This window comes from Podarcis bocagei (genome assembly GCF_964188305.1).
Source record: "Podarcis bocagei genome assembly, chromosome: 8".
Lineage (NCBI taxonomy): Eukaryota > Metazoa > Chordata > Lepidosauria > Squamata > Lacertidae > Podarcis > Podarcis bocagei.
Genome location: NC_138133.1, coordinates 22,141,107 through 22,167,249, shown reverse-complemented (window position 1 = coordinate 22,167,249; position 26,143 = coordinate 22,141,107). Strand labels below are relative to the sequence as shown.

General features: G+C 44.3%; 1 protein-coding gene across 1 annotated transcript in view; it reads right to left on the bottom strand.

The window, feature by feature from the left end:
- Nucleotides 1–13,650, bottom strand: part of CDH6 (cadherin 6) — a 181,687-nt gene extending 168,037 nt beyond the window's left edge. Inside the window, exon 1 of the mRNA XM_081206328.1 lies at nucleotides 13,153–13,650. The gene's annotated coding sequence lies outside the window, so the exon portion shown is untranslated. The remainder of the gene's footprint in view (nucleotides 1–13,152) is intronic.
- Between the last annotated feature and the right edge of the window lie 12,493 nt (nucleotides 13,651–26,143).

Sequence of the window (26,143 nt, the reverse complement as noted above, 5' to 3'; positions counted from 1 at the left end):
ACCTCGGATTAAGAACTTTGCTTCAGGATGAGAACAGAAATTGCGCAGCAGCGGCGTGGCAGCAGCAGGAGGCTCCATTAGCTAAAGTGGTGCTTCAGGTTAAGAACAGTTTCAGGTTAAGAACGGACCTCCAGAACAAATTAAGTTCTTAACCCGAGGTACCACTGTAGTAAAATCCAGAGTTTCAAAAGATGGTTGCAGAACTTCAATGCTACTGCAGTTAAAATCCCAAGGTCACACAGTTTAGGTTAACTACTCTTGCTGCTTGATGCTTTATAGAAAATCAGCTCAAAGGCTGTGGTATGGAAAACCAGCTGGCAGCTGATGTTCAAAAAGCAGTACCTGATCCCAGCCGCATTTCTAATTCTTTTTTCCTCGCAAAACGTAACATGCTAAATATGCCTCCTTGCCTGGACTCCTGCCCCTGTTACGTCTTCCAGAAGCCTGGTTTTCTATGTTGCAATTATCTTGAAGGTGTGCCTAATTATTACAGTTACAAACTAAAAAGCAAACATATTTAACATTATTGTAATCATAAATACATATAGTGTTTGCAGTCCGTTTTGCACTTGCGTCCTGGTTGTGCCTGAAGCTGGTACACTTTCACCCTATTTATACTTTGGGACTTAAATGGTTCAATCCTGTGCATGGTCACTAAGAAAGTGAGAAATGCACAGGATTGTAGCCTCAAACCACCCGTAAAAACAACCATTCACTCTTGCCTTTTGAATGGCTCTATGGGAAAGAAGTTCACAAAGACGTTTCTCCTGCCCTGCATGCATCTATACTTTGAATTAGGAGTCTCCAAAAATCTAATTCACATCTGCTGAATTGTACAATTGGAAGGGACCACAAGGGTCATCTAGACCAACCCCCTGCAATGCAGGAATATTTTGCTCAACGTGGGGCTCGTACCCACGACCTTGAGGTTAAGCGTCTCATGCTCTACCAACTGAGCTCTCCCCTGTATTCCCTTCTGCCTTTAGTGAACAGTTTCAGCAAAGGGCTGCCTCTTATTTCTGAAAACTTTTTGTTAATGCTTCAGTTGAATACGACTTTCACGCCACAACTGAAGTTTCTTCTCTTAAAAAGCAGAGTACTGGTAGGAAGACATCCACACAGCTTGTTAACCATTATCTGCAGCCTTGCAGTTTGTTCCTGACCTGGTTAATTGGAAGCATTATAAAGTGTTATTTCTTCTTCACTGGGTCTTCTTCTGCAATGCTGTCGGAAACAAGAGCACGGTCAACTCTGCAAGAGAGCTGAGCTGTGCCATCAAAGACGATCTCCCCGCAAGTTAATTGTAATCAGCTAAGATTTGCAAGAGCTCAACCAGGATTAGGATTGATAAGTGAGGTAAAAAATTGCCTTCCTCAAGTCATCACCCAATTCAGCATTCAAGTAGGGAGGTAAGCCTTGAGTGTCAAAAAAAATTTCCCACTCTGAGTTTGTGCACATTACAGATGCTAGCTAGATGATCGGGATCTACCAATTAACATCAAACAGTGGATTGCAGTGATTTACCTGCTTATTCCAGATGGAGATTTCTGTTTTAATTCTGGTAGCTAAGGCTGCAAGCTCATGTGCACTTGCTTTAGAGTGAATCCCGTTGAACTGTGTGCCATTTACTTCTGAGTAAGCAAAGCTGTTGGCATGTTTCAGATGAAAACAGGGGCACTGTTGTGTACTTTGTACCACCACCTTTTCTCCCATCAAGGATCGGGGCCTGATTACAGTGCATTTACGTCTGAGTAAGCATGTATAACACGTGCTTTATGTTTTGCTGTAAATTAGTTTTCTCTAGATTGGACATTTACAATTGGAGGTTACAATTTGTGCTGCTTGATGATTCTGGGCTGTTGTTTCTTGAAATATATAAAAATGTATAGAGGGTTTTTTAATTAAAAACAAAACAAAACCTTAGTGGGGGAAATTAAGTTACAAAAGAAGCACTACTATTTTCACCTTTAGGAAACATGCAAAGTTGTGATTTAATTGCATGTAAACATGAAAATATCCAGCCTAGCTGTTTTGTTTTCATTTTCAGCTTGGATCAGGGGTAACAAGTACGATGGCAGTTTGCAAAAAAATAACTTCTTGAAGCCTAAACATACGCATGTTTATTCAAAAAGTAAGTCCCACTGAGTTCAGTGGTGTCTGTTTCCCAGTAAGGGTGCTTCGAATTACAGGCTCAGTACGACTTTCTTCCACTGCTTTGGCTAGAACTGCAAATTGCCTTCCTCATTCCATCATAGAAGACATTGAGACATGATGGAAAGATGCCCTGATTCTTTTGAAGAGCTAAGCAACAACAGAATATCCTTCTCTGGGTATTGCTGCTCTGCGGTGCAGGGCGATCATCTATGAATCCCAGCTGGCATCATCTTGATCAGAGCGCAGCATGCGGAACATAACCACCACCAACTTTTTGCTTTAATACCAAGCAGATTTTTATTCCGGGCTGTGCTTGGAATTGCCAAGTGAAAGACAGTGCTTTTGTTGTTGTTTGTCAATAGCAAATCTGTATCCTGGAGTTTCCCTTCCCAAACCATTATACCAGGCTTCCTCAACCTTGGCCCTCCTCCAGACTACAATTCCCATCATCATTGACCACTGGTCCTGCTAGCTAGGGATCATGGGAGTTGTAGGTCAAAAACACCTGGAGGGCCAAGGGGAGTTAGCAGCCCTCACTTGGCCTCTCACACATGTGGGATGGAGAAGGGTGGGATGATTGTATCCAATGATGGCTTTAGCATAGTGGAAAGAACGTGTTTTTTACTCATTCTCCTTTCTGCTTCATAGCATATCCCGTTCTGTTCCCCCAAGGTCAGGAGCAGCTTTTAAGGAAAAAGGGGAGGAGCTTAAGAGGTGCGAGAGCTTGAAAGGAATGGGGGGGGGGGAATCAGATTCCACAACTTGCAGGCGCCACAAGTGAGCAAGTGGATAGGGTTGGCATAAGTCTGGAATTTCCAGGACATGTCCAGGATTCGAATGACAAAATCGGCAAAATGTCTGGGTTTTTGTCAACAGGACCAGGAAGCTGAACAACTTTCAGGTTCATTCCCCCCCAAAGCTCAACAACTTTGAGGTTCATCTCCCCTACAAGTCCTTTCCACCAGGCAAAAGCTACCACTGGACACAACTCATTCTATAGCACCTATTAAAAAAAGTGGGTGGAGAGTTTTAATTTGCAGCCTCCAACACAAGGAGTCAGTTTTAACAGAGAGAAATTTAAGGTATCAAAACAGGTGCAGTGATAGCTTATTCAGAAAGTCTGAATGTGTGTGTGTGTGTGTGTGTGCGCGCGCGTGCACTACACGGCATAAAGGAACATTGGAAAAGATACAGCACATATTTTATATTGCAAATGAAATCTAATAGCCACTTTCTGACTATAATTAAATATTTCTTCATCTCTCTCTCTCTCTTGCACACACAGATTCTGGCAATGAAGTCTAATTAATCCACAAAATTCCTCCCCGCATTGCCAAGGCAAAGACATTATGAAATGGATTGTTTTGAAACATAGCAAGGCTGGCAAACTTCTGAGCTTGAACAGATGGAAGATGTATATGCTATCAGTGTTTTTGGGGATCGGACAGCAGTCTGCATGAGACAGTCAGTGTGGTATTGTTGCATCTTTCACACTGATGTTTGGGGTAGCATTCTCATTTATGAACAGCTGGAGTCAGACAACAGTTCTCAAACAGGTTATCTGATTCCCCATCATGTACACACTTATTTCTCTTGTTCTGTGCTTATTGTTTGATTTTTAAATGTTTTTTTTTCCCATTGCAAATTTATTAGAGAAAAGGAAAAAGGAAAAGAAAAAAGAAGCAACAAACCTATCGGCTCACGTTAACAATACAATCAACACCAAAACATCCATTTAATTTACACATACAGATTCATATATGCCATCCAAATGTCCAAAGAGATATCCAAATTAATTTGGTGTTTATAAAGGGACGCGGGTGGCGCTGTGGGTAAAACCTCAGCACCTAGGACTTGCTGATCGCATGGTCGGCGGTTCGAATCCCCGCGGCGGGGTGCGCTCCCGTCGTTCGGTCCCAGCACCTGCCAACCTAGCAGTTCGAAAGCACCCCCGGGTGCAAGTAGATAAATAGGGACCGCTTACCAGCGGGAAGGTAAATGGCATTCTGTGTGCTGCGCTGGCTTGCCAAATGCAGCTTGTCACGCTGGCCACGTGACCCAGAAGTGTCTGCGGACAGCGCTGGCTCCTGGCCTCTTAAGTGAGATGGGCGCACAACCCTAGAGTCTGTCAAGACTGGCCCGTACAGGCAGGGGTACCTTTAAAGTATGCTCAAATGTAATAACAGATGTGTACTAGATGCTGAGCATTCGTCCTTCCAGGCTCCAAGTGTAAGTCTCTAAGTGACCACAAGGACTTGTAAAATCCATGTGTGTTGTCCCATGGGCACCTTAGTCAAACAAGTTTGGCAGAGGTTTAAAAGGCTACCAGTTACAGGTTAAATTCCCCACTCTGATTCGTAACTGGATCATCCTTTCCAAGCTTCCTTGAAGAACTTTTAGAGAACATTTGTGATTTCTCCTAAACTTAGAAAGACCCAGCTAGGCCTCCTGGGAACACTGTGGGTGTATTTCCAGATCCTTGCAACTTGGTACATTTGGGAAAGTGGAGGGAGGAAATTGGCAGCAGAAAGGACTCATGAGAGCTGAGGTCTCATCTTAAATTCCCACCGTCCATATCAGCAACGGAGGCTTTAATCATTCAGAGGAATCCTCCCAAGGACTTTGATTTAAATATGGTAATTGGCAAGACCGCGAGGAGAAAATTTCTTGGAAGAAATAAAGCTCTGGGGCTCCCTTTGACATTGCAGGTTCTGAGCTGGTGCAGAAGTCTTCATTGCAGATAAGAACCCTGGGCTTTCAGAGGTCATCTCTGATGCTTGCTCTCTCCCACCCATTCCCAGTCTTGCCAGCTAGTTTGGGGGCTTGAGAAGGGAACTTTTAAAGCAGGCTGTGCTGACAGTGCAGAGGGCTGTCACTGAGCCATTATGAGCCAACATCAGGAGGTTTGATGGATGCTTAGCTTAATGCTTCAGAGGGTAGGGGTTTCAGATTGGGAAGTTGATATCCTGAACAAATCATTCTCCATATCTGCTGCAATCACTGTGTGCTACAAAGCCTATGGGAAAAATCAGAGGTGATAATGGGATGAGAGTGCACACCATGTGGACCATTATGGTACACCATGCCTCTTTCAAATCAACCTTCAACTCTCAGAAAATCCAACTAATTATTCCGTAGAAGGAACATTGGAGTGTTTGCAGTGAAGGCCCGATACACCACACACTCATACCTTTCATTTTATTCTTAAGAGATCATCTGTTATGTACTGAAGTTCTCACCCTGGGCCAGCAGGGGGACACTGTAGATAGTTCAGGTCCACATATGCAAATAAGGGATCGAACGTGACGTTCAGTGATTGGATAGTTACAGAAAGTTGTTACAGTTACGTTGTACTGGAGCTCTATATAAGCAGGCTGGCTGAACCCTTCAGTTCAGTTCTGGTCTGCCCTGTCCATCGTGTCTTGGAGCACCATCAAAAGACTGGTACCCCGAGTGTCTAAAAGACAACTCGACTCTCACCGCGTACACCTGAGAGACTACCAGGGAAACGACATTCCCGTGGTAGGCTGAACCCTTCAGTTCAGTTCTGTTCTGACCTGTGAATAAACAAGAGCTGTTTGGAGAATCGCTGTGTCGTCTGATATGTTCACCCACAACTTAACATCATCCCTATAGTATGCCATGCTCCAAAGTTGGGGGAAGTTGTGACTAGAGAAGTACTGGTCAAATTGTACTTCATGGTAATTCCTTCTTGCTCCTGCGGGCCTGAGGATCTCCTGAAAGAGAAGAAGGAAACGATTCCTTCTTCAGGCAGGAAACAAAAATAGTTTCCAAGGGAAGCTCTCTGGAGGAGGAGAAAATCAGTTGTGTAGGATGATCTTAGGCACAAAAAGGAATCTGCAGCAAAGCACACTGAGATGCAGTCAGCCAGTATGGCTATATGAAAGAACACCTGTATTAATCTATTTGCCATGAAGCAAAAATGCTATCTAAAATAGCATTTGGGCAGGTGTTTTTTGTTTGTTTTTAATACCTACTGCTTAGAAAGGTCAAAGCAATGCATTACTGGACATAGGTGATTTTAATAACCAGTAGTCAAGTGAGCAGGAAGTGCCTGTCTTTTGTGTTATGTCACTCTATGTTAAGATTCCGTCACCTGAACTCAAAGAGTTTTCTGGAGTGGGAATTGATAGGGTCACAATGGAAGGGCTGCTATATGGAAGCTCAAAAACATGGAACAATCTGACTACTGTGTACTACCTTAGATTGCTACCTCTTCGTAATTTTTATTCACATTTCAGGTAGAGGAATTATGAACTGAGTTTGTCCATATATATTTGTAAAAATAAAATCGTCCAGACAAACTTTTATCAACCCAGTTTGTTTGTTTTTAAGTGCACTATCCAGCTACTTTTAACTCCTAGTGTTTTTACTCTGATGTGTTCGCTTACTTTCGCTGCTGAAACCCCTGGGTCAGAGAAAAGCTCCGTAATTTGTATTTTACAAATGAATGGACTGCTTAATCACAAGACTCTCTAAGGCGTATATGAAATAAAATCACCAATAAAACACAGCTCAAATCCACAAAACTGTTAAAATATACCTGCATAATTATCAATGCAGATAAAAATCAGTAAAACCTTTAAAAACAAATATTGGATAACTGAATTATGCAGCCTGGTAAGCTTGCTGAAAATAAATAATAAAGCAGTTTAATTTTGGCAGAATCTTGTCCTATTATGCTCGATGAAGAAAAAACACTTCTGGGATCAACAAGCAGTCATGCTTATTTTATTTATTTATTTAATTAAAATTTCTGCAGCACTTGATTGCAAAAACAATCAAACCAACCAACCAACAAACAAACCCCTGACAGTGGCTTATTACTGTGTTTTGGAAGTCTTCCTCTGCAAACAAGTATACTTTATATTAAAACTGCATTTCCATACTTAGTCAATTAATTGGTTAGATCAATCAATTTTTTTTAAAAAAACTTTTATTTGACATACAAGTTGCCCCTGATTAATTCGGCAACATTATAAAATAATAGTAATTATTATTTTTAATAGCAACACTTATGAACATTACAGAAGGCAAGCAACACCCATAGGAGGATGTGTCTCCTCTAAGCTGGTTGTCGATGCACAACATGAAACATCGTTTTTTGTTTTAAAAAGCACCTTACTCATCAGAAAATTCGTGCAAATTTGATCAACTAAAAATGCATATAATCGGAAAGTTACGCATTCTTTAACCAAGTGTCAACTCCAAACAAGAGAGACAGAGGGAAAACTCTTTATCCTAATAAGGATAAGTTGTTTTGTGGAAATGCAATGCATTATGTTATACGCACTCCTGAAGACTGAAATTGCTGCGTAGACAAATAATAATTTCTGAATAACTAAAATTGCTGTGTAGGGAAACGATGAGCTGACTAATCTTCCAAACCTGCATTGAACAACTAGGATGATGTGACTATGTAGCTGCCACAAGTCATGATAAATGTCCTTTTGGTGTCCTCATCGTTTTGCTCTACTGATGCAAGGAAGACCCAGGGTGTCCTCATTTTGCCAGGTGGAGCGATAGCAAGACAGCATCACTATCTATGGAGTGTTAAGAAACTGCTGGAATAGTTTTTGCTACTTTCCAGGAGTTGTGATGCTATAGATTCAATGTTCCCTTATTCTAGGGAACCGAATAAATATAAAAGAATCTGTGAACGCTGTCATTGTCTACAGCAAGGCATGGTGCCTGAGGAGTAGGTGGGGCGGCTATATTGAAAGCGAAGTTTTATCAACCTCCAGCATGACCTCATGGTCACACCATTCAATATTGTCTATCAGTGCACAACGTTTTTCCCCACATTCTCTGTGTGTCTCAATTTTAAAAAGTACACTGGCAAACAAAACTGATTTCAGATTGGCTAATATGTAGTATTTCAGTCAAAAATTCATGGGGGTGGGGGTGTTATTGGGGGAGGGGGTTGCCAGAAATATGTAGACTAGAAAAAGGCCATGATTCAGCAGAATTCAAACCACCGTTAAGTCTCACCGATTTTTCCATTGAATACTATATTCTTAACATTTCCTGAACTGTGCTTGATTAAATCAACAACAAATCAAAATGACCAATGCTTACAATTTTATTGCAGCCTTTTTAGGAGTTATGAAACTTGCTGTCCTATACGATCAAATGTGACGTTACAGGAGCTGACCTGATAAACATTTTCTCTCTGAAGAATACCCGTGTGTGTGTGTGTGTGTGTGTGTGTGTGATGGAGGAGGGGGAAGTCCGAATGTTTTTTAGGGAAGCGAGGCTAAATACCTTGGCCAGAGCCATATAGGAAGACTATGCCAAGATCAAATGATTGCCACCCAGATGTCCAGTTTCAAATTAAAAGCCCAACTTTTACTTCCCTTCTTGACAGGTACAGTACAGAAATACACACACAATGAGAGCGAGGGAATGCCTTGATAAAAAAGCTTTTAAAAACCAAGCATTACTGTAATTTACCAAATAACAATGTACATTTCTTTCCCTCCAGTCTGCTTATTTGAATCACAATTATGATACTTTCCAGTGTACTATTCAGTATTCAAAGGGGAAGGGGTTTCTAAAATGCACTGGTAATCTGCTTAAACCTATTTGTTAGGTAAATGAGGTAGACAGCCGCTGAATTAAAAACTGTATTTTTGAAACAACCATACATTTCAGAGTGAGTCACTTCTCTGTCCTTCGGGACCATACCCCGACTTCATTCAGATTGGGATACCAGGGCCAAAACCAATGATGCAAGGAACATTGCTTATGCCAATTTTCCTTCTCCCCCCCGCCCCCCCAAATACCATCCAAAGTTGATAACCAATGTTTATAACATGAAAGACAACTACCACACTCACTCAGCAGAAAAGACTGATTTGCTAGGACATAGTTTATGAAATGAGTCGGGTGAATTGATATGCACACTCAACGTATACATGGTGACGGATAAGCGATAGGAATGGTAGCTACAGCAAAAGGAATTACAATCCCATCCAAAACTGTATGTCCAATTCTGGAGCATTCTGACCAAATGATTATTGAAACCAAAATCGTTTAGAAACATCAGGAGAAGCACAGCAGCTTAAAAAGGCACATGGAGAAAACTTCTGTAAACTAACAGGAACCATAAGACAACATGCAAAGAAAATTAGCATTTTTTCTTCTTGCACAATTTCAGAGCAGGCCAAGGAGTAAACTGCATTACTGACGCAAACATAAATTAAGCAACTGAACCCATAGTTTGGATGAATTCATAAATTTATGCTTTCATCCTGGAGGTACTCCTTCTTGACCTGTGTTTATTGAGTGCTTCCCTCTTGTTGTACTATATATAATTTCAGGAGATCAATATAGGAATTACAGCAATCCTTATGCAATGTGAAGAAGATCCATAGCTGGGCCTGATACCATTTCTCTATATAGCACCAACTTGATTTATACTGCCCCTCTCTAAAGACTTACTGGAAGGTGGAATGAAAATGCATGAAATTTGTGTATTACAAATGGGCTTGCAGTGTTAACATGATGCCATGGGCATTAGAAATGTTTTCAGTTTTGTTAATTTCACACATTTCTAGCTGAAATGCAGAAATAATGCTGTACTCATAATAATCTTTAATTTGGGAGTTGGGTCCCCCCAAAAAAAGCACAATGTATCAATGTCAGACGGTCATTCAAATAGCAAAAGAGTAAAATATTCCAGCAAAGGATGAATCACAATAGTTAAATGTAACAACTGTACAAGTTCTCCACACATAAAAGCGGCCCATTTATCATGCCACATAGAGAGCTGGACTTTATTATCTTTTCAAATCCCAGATCAAACAAGTTAACTGGAGTGCGGGTGGCGAGGAAGAGAATCTTCCCTGAAAACAGTTTCCACTCAAATATATATATATATAAAAGAATATGATGAAGCAAAACACATGTCTCAAAAGAAGGAAACACTTTGAAGGGGAATCACTAATCTCACTGAGACATTATGAGAAGTAGAAATACAATCTGGTTAACAGAACTTGTCTGTGAAAAGCTTCCAGCAAGTTTCGAAAAGTAGTTTACTAATGTTCAGCAGAGGGAGATGGAGAGAGAGAGAACCATTTTATTCAATGCAAGTTACCAAATGCATTATGCTTTATTGTCAAAGCCTGCAGAAATACTAAACATCTTTTTCACTGGTGACGACTTTCACTGGGAATCTGACATAGGAGTGAGGAGGTGGATGCTGAGAAGTGCAGATTTTTAACAGAGAATGATGCGGGTTTAAACTTCTCCATTGCTCTCACTTTTTAATGGCAAGCTATAGATATAATCTTTGATGGCTAGCCTTGAGATACGAGATAACAGGAAACTGGTGTGAAAACCGCTTTAACGAAAAAAACTAGCAAGTCCCTAGAGGGGGCACCAGCTTTCAAGAGCCTCGAATGGCTGCACAGGATAACTGCAGGGAGCCACCATCAGACTGAATCACTTCCACTTGCCTTTAAGACATTCTTTCCCCACTGCCTCTGACTGTTATTTCTGAGTAACCAGTTAGTTTGGGGTCGCAAATCACTTGAAATTTGGGCCAAAAGACTCTCAGTGCAATTTAAAACCAAGAAGCAGATAAGTGCTAGAGCCTGTCTGATGATATCAGAATAAAGAGACTTGGTCCTGCAGTTATTTATTAGGACACTGGACTGGAGTTGCTTATACGAGCCAATTCAATCAGATGCTCTCACTGTGGCAGCCCGATGGAAATCTATGTTTGTATCGGGGTGAAGGAATCTGTTTGATCTCATCCCACCAGACGCACCCTCCTTCCCAACTGAACGTTATCGACTCATTCAACCCCGTCCCCCCTTAAGAAAGGGGGGGGGGAGAGAAAGAGTGATCTGTAAAACATCACTCTTTAGGGAGGGGCTGCTAGTCGAATGTATGGAGCCCTTAAAGTTCCATGCAAACACTTTCTGGCAGAAACCATGTACGCTGTTGAAATTCTATCCCACGAATCAAGCCTTTGTCATGACCGGAGGAAGAATATGCATATATGTCTCTGGTGAACCCAGAAATGTACATTCCAGCCAATCCTTTCCCGGTACACATTGTCTCATATGCCTCTAAGAAAAAAAAGCAGAAGCAATGCCAAGACTCCGTATGTACACACACACACACACACACACACACACAGCGCATAAATACTTAACTATGAGAGTATCCCTAATGTGGTCCTGCATCAACATCTGGCATCCCTTGTGCGCACACAAGATCTCCGTATAAAAGCTGAACACACAGCTCTGCACACAACTTCCAAAGCAGTAATCATGAACGCCATAGTTACTCATGTGCACAGTTTCGTCTGAGTACGCAGTGAATGGAGCACACACGCATAGCAGTTTCTGTTAAGGGTGCGCTATTCGCACAAGAACTGCACGAAGACTTCCCCCCCTCAAACAAATGAAATGCCCTTACTCTCTTGGATCAGGCTGAAGAGCACGCCCCCCCCCCGCCCCGTGCTCCGTTAAGATCTTGTGATAAGAAAACTTTAAATCATAGGTGTCATAAAGAGACATCTCCTGTTCCCTTTCTGGTTAAAGTAACAGATGTGCTGCTGGGATGAGTGCAATTTAAGCCATTAAACTTCTTGATCCCTGAATGTCACCAGGGGGGACCATATAGATGAACATCCAGTTGCACTTACAAAGCACTGCATTTAACTCTCCATAAAATATGGATTTTATTGCAGCACTGTCAAGACCTCATTCCACAACCGCTGACCTCTATGCCCAGATGCAAACCTTTAAATCAAAAACGCTATACGCAGGAATGCTTGGGGTGAGGTTATGCACACACACACACACGCACATGCACAATGCATACATGCAACGTGTTTCAATACATATAGTTTTGCCAGAAACGTGTTTCACCCTGTGATTGAATTTTCTATAGGTGCTCAACTTCAGCATCCCACGTTCATTCACCTTGCACACTGCCTCTTCTTCAGGCGCAAAGCATTCCATGCTTTACCAGGTTTCTGTGCCATCTCCAGCAACTCTCCCTGCTCTCCCGACTTTTCCTCAAGGAAAGACCTCGTTCCAACTGTGTACGTTCTCTAGATCAGTATTCCGACCCCCCTCCCTCTCCTCGAGGCTTTCCTTCTGCCTTATGAGATCCATATCAAATCCAAAGAGAAGGCTATCATTATTATTCTTGGGATTTCTCTGCTTCGCGTGTGATTTTGTGTGTGTCGGGGGGAGGTGTTTCATGGTGTCCAAAGGGCTTCCTAGTGGCATCAACAGAAGGCGCCCCATTCTTTACCTTGCCTAAACGAGCAGCAAAGATGCTGCTCCTATCAAGCACTTCAATTGCTCGCATCCACTTAGCATCCCATCCATGCGCAAAAAAGAGGAAGAGAAATGACAAGAACTCCCATCCCCAGCTTAAAAGAGCGCATCGCCGTCCATGTGCCGCCACACTGGCATGGTGCTCCCATAGTAACGGACCTGCCAACTTTTCGTTTGTGTGTGTGTGTGTGTGTGTGCAAATAACAGGGTTTCATTAGCATTTGCAGCAGACCAAACAAGAAGAGAGGTGGAGGGGTATTTTGGGGGGGGGGGGGAGGAGAGAAGCGGCAAACCAACCGACCCACCGAACCAAGAAAAACACGGGAAGCGTAGAAGCCAACTCCTAGGAGCCGAGGTCCTTTCAATAAAATATTTGACCCCCCAGCCGCCCCCCCAAAGTTGGGCAAAAAGATGGTTGCCCCATCTTGTGATCGATTATGCAGTAAGGGCTTACCTTCCCCGCCCCCCCCCCCGCGATGTTTTATTCAAGTTGGCACCGCTTGCCTAGAACGTAGAGTCGGAAGGATCATCTAGTCTAACCCTCCCCGCAGTACCTTTGGCCCCCGCGCGGGACTCGAACCCTCGACCCTGAAGAGTCTCACGCTCTGAGCTCTCCCGAACCGGCGACGGAAGAAGAGGAAGAAGAAGACAGAAGAAGAAACCATCGGTACCTTACCGGCTCAGTAGAGAAGGCGAAAGGGATGCGCCAAGTTGTTCGCCGGCGCCGAGTCGAGTCGGGAAGCGACGCAGCGGGCGGCTTCGGGGGCCACGGCGCCGCTTCTCCGTCCGCCTTCCGCCGCCGAAGCTACTTGCGCGGCACCGAAGCTCCCTCTCATCACTTCCAAACTCCGGCGTGGAGGAAGGCGAGGCAGCCGGAGGGCAGCTCTCCCTCGGCGGACTCGGTCCCTAAGGCAGCGTCCCGGAGTCCTTGGAGGGAATGGAAACTCGCCACGAAAGATGTAAAAACAGAAACACACACAACACAAAAAAACACACACACAGCCCTGCCGGCTTTTTTTCTTTTAACCTCACAGAACACACACGCGCGCACGCCAACGGTGCGCCCTGCTCTTAATGCGGCGCCTCGGGAGCCGGAGCCGCAGCTCTGCGGACGGGGAGGTGAAGGGCTGAGGAGCAGCGAAGGCGCCTCTTGCAGGCATCCAGCGATTCGCGAGTGAATGGGGTGGGAGGTGCGAGGAGGAGAAGGAGGAGGCCTTTCTGGAAGACGCCCGCCTCCCCTCCTTTGCCGCCGCCGCCGCCTCCTCGCGTGGCAGAGAAAAGCGCGCTCTTCTTGGGAAGTCTTGCGGCCAAGCCCTCAGGAGTTTGAGGATTGAAAGGCCGGTGAGGGGGTGAGACGGTGGGGTGAGGTAGTTTCATGACCTGCAAGGGGGAGGGTGAATCTCTAATGCGGGACCCCACTCTTGCAGAAGGTGGGGTCTCCAGGTGAAAGGGGGTGGACAAGGGCCCTGCCTGAGACCGAGGATAGCAGATGCTGCCCAGTCAGTGCTGGCTGTGCTGAAGCAGACGCACCAGTGGTGTGGCTTGGTAGAAGCCCATCATATGGACCAATGGCATGGCATAGTAGAAGCCCATCAGATGGACCAAGGGTGTGGCTCAGTAGAAGCCCATCAGATGGACCAATGGCGTGGCTCAGTAGAAGCCCATCAGATGGACCAATGGCGTGGCTCAGTAGAAGCCCATCAGATGGACCAATGGCATGGCTCTGTAGAAGCCCATCAGATGGACCAATGGCGTGGCTCAGTAGAAGCCCATCAGATGGACCAATGGCATGGCTCAGTAGAAGCCCACCAGATGGACCAATGGCATGGCTCTTTAGAAGCCCATCGGATGAACCAATGGTGTGGCCCAGTATAAGCCAATCGCTGCGGGCTGTTCTGACGTAGGTGGACCAATGGTGTAGCTTAATAGAAGCCCATCAGCATGGGACTAATGTGGCTCAGTATAAAGAATAGGAGCCAACTCCTAGGGGCTGAGGGGGGCTTTGAACCCCCCCATAAAATTTTTGAGGGAGCTGCCCCTCCCATGTCGATGGGCATTGCCATTCTAATGGTGAGTGTGCATGGCGTCATGCTTGTCCCTTCCCCCAAGAAATATTTTATTGAAGTCGGCACCCCTGGTATAAAGCAGCTCCCTCTGTTCTGTTCATCGACTGTGCTCGGCTTCAAAATGGTTCTGCTGGTCCAGATAAGGCCGGCCCTACCATTAGGTGGCATGATGCTGCTGCTTCGAGCAGGAGATTTTGGGTGTCAGGAAAAGGCAGCAGGTGGTTATGGTTTTTTTGCTGTCAGGGAGGGAGCTGTTCCTTGGATTTTCTGCCTCAGGTGCCTAAAGAACTTGGCTGGCCTTGTATATCATGCACCTACTTAACTTTGAGGCTGAGAGCATGGGGCCATTTGCTGCCCTGCTGCAGGAAGTAATGTGTGTTGGGCCAACCTTGGACTCAGAATGCTGTTGCTCAAGCAATGATGGGACCCAGGTGGTCATATCATAGAACTGTCGAGTTGGAAGGGACCCTGAGGAACATCTAGTCTCACCCGCTGCAATGCAGGGAATAGGCAGCTGTCCCTTAGGGGGATTGAACCTGCGACCTTGGAGATATCAGCAACACACTCTAACCAACTGAGCTATCCATATCATGTGATGCCCATATCAGCTGCTTCTGGAGCACTTCTGAGCCCAATTTTAAGTGTTGGCTATGACTTTTAAAGCCACAAAGCAGTTTGGATCCAGGTTATTTGAAGGCCTGCTACACTTATTTATCATTAAGTTTATCTAGTGCCCTTTATCCAAAGTTCACAGAGCAGATCACTTTCACCAGGCTGCCCACCATCTGATGTCAACAACTGAGGCTTTTCTCATTTGCCTCCTGCCAGGAGCCGTTCAGCCGTTGGGAACAAGGCAGAGGGCATTCTCCAAGGCTTGGGATTTCATTCCCCTTTGGGTTGTGCCAGACCACAACAATGTATACCTTTTGGAAAGGCCTTATGACTCACATTTTCCCCATTGGCTTTTCCTTGAAAGGTTCTTATTATTGGTTTTGGTTTATGGTTTATTAAATTTTACATCACTTTCCACTTTTTTTAAAAAAAATAAATCGCCAAGTGATTTACAACCAAGTAAAAAACAATAATAAAACCACATAAGCATTATCAAAAAGAAATTTAACGCTATAAAGGATGCCTCCCAAATGACCAGGAAAACAGGAACGTCTGCCTGGCACCAAAATGATAACAAGGTTGGAGACAGGTAGTCCTCCCTGGAGAGAGCCTTCCATATGTTGGGGGTAGGGGAACTACCACAGAAAAGATCCCTTCCCTTGCTTCTGTCCTGTGGATGGCACACAGAAGACCACAGATAATGATCTCAGGGCAGGGAAAGATGGTCTGTTAGGTATTGTGGTCCCGTACTTTAAAGGTCTGTATAGTAAAAGCTATGGCTTTCCCAGTAGTGATGTATGGAAGTGAAAGCTGGACCATAAAGAAGGCTGATCGCCGAAGAATTGATGCTTTTGAATTATGGTGCTGGAGGAGACCCTTGAGAGTCTATGGACTGCAAGAAGATCAAGCGTATCCATTCTGAAGGAAATCAGCCCTGAGTGCTCACTGGAAGGACAGATCGTGAAGCTGAGGCTCCAGTACTTTGGCCACCTCATGAGAAGAGCAGACTCCCTGGAAAAGACCTTGATGTTGGGAAAGATGGAGGGCACAAGGAGAAGGGGATGACAGAGGACGAGATGGTTGGATAGTGTTCTCGAAGCTACCAGCATGAGTTTGACCAAACTGCGGGAGGCAGTGGAAGACAGGAGTGCCTGGCGTGCTCTGGTCCATGGGGTCACGAAGAGTCGGACACGACTAAATGACTAAACAACAACAACAACTTTAAAGGTGAAAACTAGAAGGCATTTGGCAGCCAGGAAAAAGACAGCATTCATGCCTTCTTGTTCCTGTTTGTTTATTTGCTTGTTTGTTGGCTTTTCGATTGCATTTTAGTCCTTTCAGGTGGGCTGCCATATGTTTGTTTGTGTTTGTGTTGCTGGTCTCCTAGTATATTATTTTGTTCTATACTATATTTGCACTTGTCCGTTGTCATGCTGATGAACGTTCACGGTGAAGCAAGTGAGCAGGCAGGCAGGAGCCCCAGGCAGGCATTCTCACATTCTCGCTGCTGCCATCGAAAGCAGGCCTCTGGTCCAGGCAGGCGATATGACTGGCAGAGAGCGCAGTTGGTGCAGCCCAGGCAGGTCTTGCTATGCTTCCTCTTTCACCACTACTGGCAGGAGTGAGGGGAATGGAGGGGAATCTTCCCTCACCCTGCTGCTGCAGGCAGGAAGCCTGCAAATGCGGGCAGCAGGGGCGTGTGTGTGAAGAGAAATACATCTTTTCTTTCCTGCTTTTCCCTCCGCCTCCCCCCCAACCAGTGGCAGCAATAACAGGGAAGTGTGCAAGGTATGGGGTAAGGTTTTTTGGGAGGGCAAGATCTGGGAGTGGGTGGCTTTGGAAGAGCTGTGAGGGGACGGGAATTTGGGTGAGGTGTAAAGGAACAGGGCTGGCAACGAGCTGGAAGTCTGACAGGTAAGTGAGGTTGGCTAGCAATGCGGGAATGAGTGGCAGCCCCCCCCCCCGTGTGTATTTTTCTATTGTATTTTTGTGTTCTCTTGAAAGCAGCCTTGAAAGCGTTTATTCTCAAAGGCAGCATATGATAACTTCTTTGAATAAATGAATGAATCAAATTCTTGACCATTGCTCCCGTAATTTCCAGCAACAACGATGGCTGTTGTTATATTTCCTATAAGCTGTAGTGGGTGCCACAGCGGGGTGGAGGCGCTCACCTGAACTTCTGTCAGGTGAGTTACTGCTTGCCATATCGGGCGGGAGAGGGGATATGTGCTGGGGAAGGCAACGCTGTGCAAACACATTGACAGGAGTGTCAGATTGACTCCGCTGGTGCATTGGTGGCATCCCGAACACATCCTTCCCTGTAAGCATGCTGGCTCCTTTTAGTATAGCAATAACTCTTTTTCGTACTGTTGCAGTTTGACTAACAAGGTTACTATGTGTTGTTAATTCAGTTAGTCATAATGCATAGTGTATATATGGTGCTTTACACTGCAATCCTATATATCTTTACTCAGAAGTAAGCCTCATTGGGGCTTATTCCACAGTAGCAAGTGGTGTAGCATGGGTTGCCAGCACCCGGGAAACAGATGCATGCACATTCAGCTGCCTAACAGTGTCCGTGTCTCCCAGGAGATTGCAGCCGCAGAGATAAGAAGTGTCATTTCGTTGTCTGGAGAGGTTGCTTCCTGGTTTGCATGGAGAAGCCATTTTCAATGGAGCCCAGTGACAGAAGTGCACAGCTGTATGGAGGCAGTACCGGGTGTTGACATTTTGCGCCCCTAACAATTGTGTGCCCGGAGCAACCGTCCCGTTGGCTGTACACCCCCCCCCCCCATGCTATGTCATAACCAGTAGCTATGTTTAGGGTTGCAGCTTTGGAGTGTTCCAAGAGCATTCCGTGCATTATTGCAGGAATCCTTAAAACACATTTGTAATGGCTAGCACAATTAGTCAGAGTTTGCAGATAGGGCCTGCCCAGGAGTTGTGGTGACCTAAGGCTACCTAGTGAGTGATGGGCAGAGATGCAATTTGAGCTTGGTTCAGAACTTTCTTTCTTAGCTGTTAAACAATGTGAGTTGGAAGACAATATTTAGATCTATAACTCCCAATTACAGTGCTACCTCAGGTTACAGATGCTTCAGGTTACAGACGCTTCAGGTTACAGACTCCGCTAACCCAGAAATAGTACCTCGGGTTAAGAACTTTGCTTCAGGATGAGAACAGAAATTGCGCTGTGTTGGCGTGGCGGCAGCGGAAGGCCCTATTACCTCAGGTTAAGAACAGTTTCAGGTTAAGAACGGACCTCCAGAATGAATTAAGTTCTTAACCCAAGGTAGCACTGTACTACAAGTTTGCATATGCAGTTGCCTCAAAAGCTGAAAAAAACAGGAAATACAGAGAAAATTAGTGCAGTGTACAATAGGCAGAAAAAGCAAAGGAGTAGAGATTTCAAGTGGTTAGCCTTGGCATGTTCCTATTTTCATATGTGGAATGCTGGAGAGGCTGGTTTGTTACAATCCAGAGAACAACTTAACCTTGGAATTGATCATTCCAAGGTTCCTTGAATCACGGATACTACAAAGACTTAAGCACCACTTAGAATCAAAGCTGTAATCCATTGCTTTGGTTGAATTGATGACATTTCCTTTTGCCTAACTAACAATGGCTGACAGTCCTCCACGGATCAACATATTAAATTAAAAGCTGGTAAAGTCCGTGGTGAGCCTGAGTGGGAAGATGAAAACTGTTTGTTGTAGGACATAGTGGGGTTTGCATGACCAAATGTGCTGTACTTGGCTTGGAATGGAATGGTGGGAGGAGGAGGGTTAAGATGGTGCTTGGAATATTTTCATTGGGATTTGGAAAGGGGGAAGCAGAAATGAGAATAAACTGGAAAAGGAAGCAGCAAATACTGGGTCAGATTCAGCACTCATGATTAACACTTGTAGGAGTGCAGATACCAGTGCACCCAGACAACGGAAGTGTAGTTTGGAATTATAGAGAATAATATTGTATCTAGTTATTATGAGCTAGAGCTAATTCTCCACCCTTTAGCTTGTTCTTGTGGTTACTTTCATGTTGCAGATACTGTTTATCCATAAGCAGCCTAGTGTTCTGCGCCTACGAACTGAGTAACCTTGCTTTATATTAAATAGATAAGAACTTAGCAATGACGATTCAGGGTTTAGTCAAGTTCATGGAGGAAAACCTATGAATTTCTACAAATTATGATGGGGTGCATGATATCTTCGGTTACCAGTTGCTGGAGAAATAGTTTTGCAGGTAGTATGATTTAAAGAGCATCTTTAAAAATCTGGAACTGCAATGATAATCTTTTTTTATGGTGACTGAGAGACCTGAAAACATTTGTCAGAGCCACTTGGGTATGGGAAAAACTCAATCCAAGTTTAGAGTAGGGCAATTGAGCTTTGTTGCTGGAGTTGTCGCAAGCAGGCATGTATTATTGCGTTGACCAGACAAGGACAACATTCCCAGCAGCTAGCAGTAAAACAAAAGACTCAGCTCCTGAATTTGGCCAATCCAAAGACTTGATGCTGACTGCCAATTACTATAAGGTGTGTGGGTGCTCCCTGCTTCAACAAACTTCTGAGCAAACACAGTCCACAGCAGCATATGGGCTTGTGAGGTTCTTGATTTGAACCTTCAAGCAAAGGCAGATCTATAAGAGTGTGACTGGTGTGGTTGCACCAGACACAGAGCTTCTGGGGCACCGGGGGGGGGGGGGCACCGCAGCTATGACATCCAAGCCAGATTTTGGCATCACACAGGATGCCACTGAAATTTGAGGTGCCAAGGTCCACCACTGCTTCGATGCACTGACAAGAACACAGTTTACAGCCCAGACTAATGTATCTTAATGCATACTACATTTAATGAGATTGTGCAGCTTTGGTGATCCAATAAGCTGCATTCCTGGTAATAATTTCTCCAATTATTCAGAGGAGGCAGCAAACATCAGGCCAGCTTGTGCAATGCCATGCCGAAGAGGCAAAAGTTTCCCGACCAACCTCTGTGAACGATCAACTGACACCATGAATTATGAGGCTAGAATAATATTATCTTTGCCTGGATAGCTACTGATGTTATTGATGACCACAGCTCTCTCCAGATCTTTGAAAATCCAGATGCACTGTTTGACTCCTTGACCTTCTGCAGTAATGAGTTCCACAGGTGGGTTATACATAGCATAAATATTTCCCTTTGCTTTGTTTTACATGTACTGCCTTGTACATTCAAAGAGTGCCTTGTTGTTCTCGCCTTGTGGGGTCAGGCCAATCAGAGGGTCTTTCTCTTCTGTGGGGCAGGCTGTCACAGTACTTGGAGGACCAGCTTCCCTCTGTTAGGTTTCATGGATATTCTTAGATTCTCAGGTCAAAAACTTCTCTTGGTTTCTTCTTCCCAGAAGAGTGCTGTACGGTCTTTTAAAGCTTAATATTCTAACAGCACTTGTCCATGTATTCTTGAGAAGTCACTTTGTATTGTATGTGGAATAAATTCTTTGCATAATCATGGTTTGGGTTACATGTGAAACCTACTCAGAAAATTCACAATTCCTGTTGTTGTTCTCTATTTTTCCCTTCTGCCTTTTGGACAAAGTGAGTTTGCACATTCGTGCTAATACCTTGATGATAACAACACCACATTATAACTTTCATATCACCTCATCTCAAATGCATTGTTTTTTTCCAAGGAATTACAGGTTCAGCTGTGAGGTATTTTATTTTGTGGTAAGTAGTGAGACCCAATACTGCATTGGACTAGACTTACCATTTTTCTCCACTCATATAGTGGTAACGTTAGTGGACTACTTCAGTATTTGATCGCAAGTTAGCTTGCCCTTTTGGGGAGCATATTGGAAAAAAAGCAAAAGCAAAATTGGAGTGTTTATGAGACACAGATGCAAATGCACAAAAAAATCAATTTTTTTGAAGCCTGTAGTTCTTCAGGAGTGTAGGAGAGAAAGATCCCACCTTAGCCAGGCTATCTTCATTTAGCCCTCCTAAACTCCATTCAGGAGTTTATGCATGTGTGATTCCAGGGAATCATCAATGACTGATGGGAACTGCTTTGTGAGGTTCCGTCTCCCAGGGAGGAGCCATCTGCAGACGCATTCAACTCTGCAAGATCCTGACCATACAGGAAGCCTGCTGTGACCAAAAGACATTAAGTGGCAAATTGTCTATTGCAGGTAGGTTAGCCAAAGTGGTGCCCTCCAGCCCTCTAGATGTTGCTGGATTCCAGCTACCATAATTTCACAGCCAGCATGGCCAACAATCAGTTGATGGAATTTGTAGTCCAACCACATGTGGACTGCTACTTTTTTCTTGCCCCTGGCTCATTGGACACATGAAAACTGCTAAAATTAATTGTTGTTGGCTCTCATATTTTTCTCAGTACAATTCATTAAAAACACTCTGAAAGTAGATTTTTGAAGTAAGTCCATTTGTTCTTTAATACTTTTTCTAGCAGCATGATCAACACACCTGGAATTAACCCTACCCATTGCTTTAGCTCTGCACCAAAACACAAGATTTGTTTCTGCGATCGCTTTCCCACTTCCTTAACCAGTAAGGAACTATGCTTTCTTGTATCTGCCCACATTTTCTGGCTTTTCTTTGCAGCCCCTGGATAAGTTTTAAAAATGAAAGCAGAGATTTGCCGTATTGTGTGTGTCATACCGAATGCAGCCTTCTGGATTTCCAAGACGCTTTTAGCAATACCTGACCAAGCACAGGCCAACTGGAGAATTGTTAAGGTCACAGGCTGATAAAAAATCCTTTGTTCTGGAAATATATATATATATCATCAAAATTTCATAGAAAAGAGTGTCAAATGCAAGCAACAGGACACCAGACTAAAGAGATAAAGAATGGCCTATACAGTGGTACCTCGGTTTAAGAACTTAATTCGTTCTGGAGGTCTGTTCTTAACATGAAATTGTTCTTAACCTGAAGCACCACTTTAGCTAATGGGGCCTCCCGCTGCCGCCGCGCGATTTCTGTTCTCATCCTGAAGCAAAGTTCTTAACCCGAGGTACTATTTCTGGGTTAGCGGAGTCTGTAACCTGAAGTGTTTGTAACCTGAAGCGTCTGTAACCTGAGGTACCACTGTACCTATAACCAACTGCTGCTTGCTCTGACTGGAAGTAGCTCTGCAAGACTGCCAGCGGAGATTTTACCTTGCTGTTGTACAGGAGTTTATTTTAACCAGACTCTGAACATGCTCTCTGCAACTAAGCTATGGCATTTAATAAAGTTGGGAGCTTCCGCCTGCTTTGATCCACCTGGACTGAAACTTTTAATTAGAACCTCTTGAACCCAGTCCTCTCTGATATTTTATATGATATGAAAATTGCAATGTAAAGATCCACTTCGGCAGTGTAATGACTTCCCGACTGATGCGTCTTCAAAGCCTTCCATGGCGCATTGGTAAGTTTTTCCTCTTTCACACATGTGAACGGGAGTGCAGAAAACCAGGAGTGCAAAAGCATAGGAGTTTTTTGTGTGTTTGTTTAAACTGCCAACACAGGTCAATGAAACTATAATGACTTTAATCAGATTCCCACAAAGCTGTTAACATTTGCATCTCCTTTGCTTCTAAGGAAAAAGGGTCTTGCCCCTGAACAGTGAATCTATTCTACTCCACCTTCCTTACTTTCATGGCAAGCCCACCTGCTCTAACCCAGTTTTGCTGGGCATTTTGATCCTCTCGTTTGATCTCGCTCCCTTTTAAAACTAAGCCTATATTTTATAAGGCAGTTATTTCTATGTGGCATCCTGGGAAGAGATCAAGCAGCTCCTCTAGTTCCACATAAGGAGTTTAATTTGATTATGGCTCCCACTGGTTAGGGAGCAGTGGTGTGCAGTCAGTAGACGGGTCTAGGCTACGTAGTCCCCTAAATGTTCCCGGTAAATTAGAGTGTTAAAGTATTAAAACGCCTCCTTCCCTGGCGCCTCCTTCCCAAAGCCCGGGAAACTTCTGCCCGGTTTAGGGAGGGAGGCGTGATATCTTCCTGCCGGGTGGGCTTTGAGAAGGAGGCAGCATGGCTTCAGCATTCTGTCAGAGGCCTAGTGCCTCCATCCCAAAACCCAGGAAGCTTCTACCCTGCTTAGAGAAGAAGGCATGATGCTCACACATGTGACAGCGGGATGTTACGAAGTCACATGCACGATATCAGCCCCCCAATTGCTCTTCACAAGCAGCAGCAGAAGAAGAGTTTGGGTTTGACATCCCACTTTATCACTACCCTAAGGAGTCTCAAAGCGGCTAGCAATCTCCTTTCCCTTCCTCCCCAACAACGAACACTCTGTGAGGTGAGTGAGGCTGAGAGACTTCAGAGAAGTGTGACTAGCCCAAGGTCACCCAGCAGCTGCATGTAGAGGAGCAGGGAAGTGAACCTGGTTCATCAGATTACGAGTCCACCGCTCTTAACCACTACACCACACTGGCTCTCACAGCTGGCACCTCTGGTCCTAACTGTTCCCCTACAACAACAACAAAATCACTGCATGCCACTGGTAGGGAGCAGAAGCGAATAAAAAGATGAGACAACCTTTGATGATTGAAATGAGGCCACAACTCTGTTGATTACAGAAGAATAGGTTTGGCATGACATTGGACTTGTATCCAAACAATCAACCAGCGCACTACCAGAGTGGTGTGTGCTCTAGTTATCTCCCGTTTGGACTACTGCAACACGCTGTACATGGGGCTACCTTTGAAGGTGACCTGGAAACTACAGCTAATCCAGAACGCGGCAGCTAGATGTGGCTGGGAGCAGCCGCCGAGACCACATAACACCAGTCTTGAAAAGACCTACACTGGCTCCCAGTATGTTTCCGAGCACAATTCAAAGTGTTGGTGCTGACCTTGAAAGCCCTAAACGGCCTCAAAGACCCAGTATACCTAAAGTTTAGAACTCCACCCTCATCTTTCAATCCAGACACTGAGGTCCAACGCCAAGGGCCTTCTGGCGGTTCCGTCACTGCGAGAAGTGAGGTTACAGGGAACCAGGCAGAGGGCTTTCTCGGTATTGGCCCCTGTCCTGTGGAACACCCTCCCACCAGCTGTCAAAGAAATAAACAACCATCTGACTTTTAGAAGACATCTGAAGGCAGCCCTGTTTACGGCAGTTTTTAATGACTGATGTTTTAGTGTATTTTTAATATTTTGTTTTAAGCCGCCCAGAGTGGCTGGGGAAACCCAGCCAGATGGGCGGGGTATAAATAACAACAACAACAACAACAACAACAACAACAACAACAATAATAATAATATCAGTTGACAGATTTTTTTTAAGCAATGAATTTATTTATTTATTTTTTAAAATAAGCAAACTAACTTCCCATCAGTTCTGATGCTGAACTGCTTGTTGTGACCCCCTCCTTGCCAAATGATTTCAGGTGGCCTGCAAAAATATCCTGGGGTAATATAAACTGTGTTCAACTTTATATGGACCATTGGTAGGATAGTCTGTAGCACCTTTTCCTCAAAGAGTTTGTGTTTAGCAACCGAGATTTATATTCCCTCTAAACTGGTGATTATTCTCTTTCCTACTGTATTAGAGAAAATAAAAGATGGTGTGACACAATGTGACTCATGAAACGGTCCTAAGGGAGAGGCAGGCAGTTTTCCACAGTCGTCAGTTCACACTAAAGATAAAAGCAGAGACAGCGGCTAATGTTGTTTTGCTGTTTGAAATCTGAAACACACACACACAATCTGAGTAATAGAAGTGTTTCGGGGGGGGGGGCACACAGGACAGCAATAAAGGTTATTAGAAGCCCGTTTAAAATTATTTTCATAATTAATAGCAACCTGCATGAGGCTAACTCCGTGGAGAATTAGCACTCATATTTCTGTCATTTCACTGCCTTTCCTCCCTCTGTCTATTTTAAGAACTGCAAGAAGCTGGATTAAACCTCGTTCACGTTAAGCAGGGATTTTGCTGGATATAGGCGTGCCACTTGTACAACTGTGGTTGTTTTCCTCAAACCTCCATGGCCCAATTTTGAATTTGGGTTTTTCTAAAATTTGAAATTTCACTGTCCGTGCAATCTTAATTGTAGCCAGCTCAAAAGCTACAAGACCTTTTGCTGTCCTCATCTTCTGGAATGAGAGTGGAGCAAGAAGTTGGGGGAGGGACTTCTTCCTGGAATCCATCCTCCATCACTTCATTCATTAATTGGCCGAAAACATATTGGTGGCCTCAGGTCTGTTGAGTACAAGATACAGTTCTGCCAAAAGCAGCTACCGTTGACTTTTCACTGTGTAGTATATATGTTTGGTTATTGTATCACGTCCCCCCCCCCCGTTACTTCCTCAGAGCTCAGCATTTAAAAGTGCCTGAAAATAAGATACATGTTGATCTACAAATGTAAAATTTGCAGGCAGCATTGCTAGTCTTGAAACAACATTAGCCCCTGCAGAAGAACAGCATGACCTTACAGATCCCCCCCCCCCCGGCAGCTTTTTGCAACTCAGCTGCAAAAAGCTCAGCCAACCTCCTTTTTCTCTCTTCCACTTATAAAACATGTTTAATTTAAGCAGCTGGGGTGCATCGTCCCAATGCCATCCTTCTAGAGTAGCCACTTGCCATCAGAGGCCTACAACCATAAAGCCATACAAAATAATAATTTTATAAGTTTGCATGACTAAACAGTGTGTCCCATGTCAGGAAAAAAAAAAGAGAGTTATAAAATGAGTGTCAGGAATGAGCCAGCTGCTAGTGTAACTTTACAGCCTTCTGCAGAAGAGAGAGTGTTAGGTCTGACACAGGCTGAACAGCGGTCAGTGCACAATGCAACTCCCCAGCCCCTTGGAATTCAGGTTGCAGAGGGAACAACTGAGAGTGGGATGGAACCCAGCCAAAGCTTTCAGGAGTTTCCGACAGGTGCAATCAGGAAAGGAGACAGTTTATCAGAGCAAGAAGAGGAGGGAGCTAAGCCAATCAGTCGGAGGAGTCGACGAATGGGAGGGCTTCTAGATAGAAAGCAAAACAAAAGACGT